The sequence below is a fragment of the Dama dama genome, chromosome 26 (assembly GCF_033118175.1).
Source record: "Dama dama isolate Ldn47 chromosome 26, ASM3311817v1, whole genome shotgun sequence".
In the NCBI taxonomy this organism is placed as follows: domain Eukaryota; kingdom Metazoa; phylum Chordata; class Mammalia; order Artiodactyla; family Cervidae; genus Dama; species Dama dama.
In genome coordinates this window covers 22,371,731-22,374,314 of record NC_083706.1, presented here as the reverse complement: position 1 = coordinate 22,374,314, position 2,584 = coordinate 22,371,731, and the positions used below count along the sequence as shown (strand labels likewise).

Here is a 2,584-nt window from a genome sequence, read left to right as displayed (position 1 = left end):
AGACATTACTTTGTCAACAAAGGTCTGCCTAGTCAAGGCTATGGTTTTTCCAGTAGTCATGTAAGGATGTGAGAGTTGGACTATAAAGAAAGCTGAGTGCTGAAGAATTGATGCTTTTGAACTGTGGTGTTGGAGAAGACAAGATCTTTGAGAGTCCCTTGGACTGCAAGGAGATCCAACCAAGTCCATCCTAAAGGAGATCAGTCCTGGGTGTTCATTGGAAGGACTGATGTTGAAGCTGAAACTCCAATACTTTGGCCACCTGATGAGAAGAGCTGACTCATCTGAAAAGACCCTGATGTTGGGAAAGATTGAGGGTAGGAGGAGAAGGGGACGATAGAGGATGAGATGGTTGGATGGCATCACCGATTCAACGGACGTGGGTTTGGGTAGACTCTGGCAGTTGGTGATGAACAGGGAGGCCTGGAGTGCTGCAGTTCATGGGGTCACAAAGAGTTGGACATGACTGAGCAACTGAACTGAACTGATAAAGTTATTCTGGTGAGACATAAGCTTTGTTTATGAATTTAAAACCATTCAGTTTATTTATGAAACTAAATTTTATGAATTAAATAAATTAATTCATGAAATTAAAAGATGCTTGCTCCTTGGAAGAAAAGCTATGACCAACCTAGACAGTGTACTAAAAAGCAGAGACATTACTTTGCCAACAAAGATCCATCTAGTCAAAGCTATGGCTTTTCCAGTGGTCATGTATGGATGTGAGAGTTGAACTATAAAGAAAGCTGAGTGCTGAAGAATTGATGCTTTTGAACTGTGGTGTTGGAGAAGACTCTTGAGAGTCCCTTGGACTGCAAGGAGATCCAACCAGTCCATCCTAAATAAAATCAGTCCTGAATATTCATTGGAAGGACTGATGCTGAAGCTGAAACTCCAATACTTTGACCACCTGATGTGAAGAGCTGACTCATCTGAAAAGACCCTGATGTTGGGAAAGATTGAAGGCAGGAGGAGAAGGGGACAACAGAGGATGAGATGGCTGGATGTCATCACTGATTCAATGGACATGAGTTTGAGCAAGCTCTGGGAGTTGGTGATGGACAGGGAAGCCTGGTGAGGTGCAGTCCATGGGGTCCCAAAGAGTTGGATACAACTGAGTGACTGAACTGAACTGAACTGAGTTTATTCATTCAGAAAGGCTTCTGTGACAGTACTGATTAACAGTACAGAAAAAAAAAAAAAATCTGGCCTCTCTTCACTGATATGAGAGTTTCTGTGGGACGCCTACCTATCCAACCTTAACTGCCACCATTAGGTAACAACACTGATGTAATGTGAGTCAAAGTGATGTCACCTCAGACTGAGAAACAGCCCCGCTTTGTTTACACTGTCATTTTTATTTACCAACTAAATGCAGAGGGCTGTGGGGTCCTAAGGATGGTGGAAACACAAGACAGAAGGAACCCAAGGTCCTGAACTACTTAAAATGAGGCAAATTATCAAAAAATAGTTGTACTGGGTGTTACTTGGCAAAATACAATCTTCAGTCACCTAAACCAAAATTTTGTTTTGTGCTGTTCGTTAATCTTATAACATTTGGTATTATTTTAATTAATAAAGACATAAGTAATTTGACATGGGATACTTCATTTACTTGCATGTAAATAACTTGCAATGTAGCATCAGCTTAGTGATGAGGCAATAGACAGTAAGGAAAATGATATTAGAAATGGAAAACATGGATAACTATATTATCCATGGCAAAACATCTGGTAAAACTATAAACATGAACAGTTTGAAATTTACCCCGTTTTTAGCTCTTGGAAAAGAGCTTAGAAAAGTTGGAATGTTAATAATTGGTTATTACTGTTGTTATTCAGTCGCCCAGTCATGTCTGACTCTTTGCAACCCCATGGACTGAAGCACGTCAGGCCTCCCTGGCCCTTAACATCTCCTAGGGTTTGCCCAAGTTCATGTTCATTGCATCGGTGATGCCATCCAGCCATCTCATCCTCTGATGCCCTCTTCTTCTTCTGCCCTTAATCCTTCCCAGCATCAGGGACTTTTCCAATGAGTCATCTGTTGGCATCAGATGACCAAAATACTGGAGCTTCAACTTCAGCATCAGTCCTTTCAGTGAATATTCAGGGTTGATCTCCCTTAAGATTGGTTATCAGCCCTTAAAATTAGTTATTATCCCCTCCATATTTTGAATTTTTTTCCATTTATTTTTATTAGTTGGAGGCTAATTACTTAAAAATATGGAACGCTTCACGAATTTGCATGTCATCCTTGCTCAGGGGCCATGCTAATCTTCTCTGTATCGTTCCAATTTTAGCATACATGCTGCCGAGGCGAGCACCATATTTTGTATTTTCATGTACTTTAAATCTTCACATATCTTAAAGCACCATAAGTCATTACTTATTAGTGTTGTTTTTATGAATAGTCTCTAAGTTTGGACTCACTCACATATTCATATGACCTCCTGAATTTCCAAATTTTTATATGAAATTACTACACTTCTGCCTGAAAATAAAGGAAAGAAAGTGAAGTCGCTCAGTCGTGCCTGACTCTTTGCAACCCCATGGACTACCAGGCTCCTCTGTCCATGGGATTTTCC

At 40.4% G+C, this 2,584-nt stretch overlaps 1 non-coding gene across 1 annotated transcript; it reads right to left on the bottom strand.

The window, feature by feature from the left end:
• Window positions 1–2,216: 2,216 nt before the first annotated feature.
• On the bottom strand, window positions 2,217–2,323 carry LOC133047364 (U6 spliceosomal RNA). Its single transcript, XR_009690730.1, has one exon. It is a non-coding gene; the product is annotated as a U6 spliceosomal RNA (small nuclear RNA).
• Window positions 2,324–2,584: the final 261 nt, after the last annotated feature.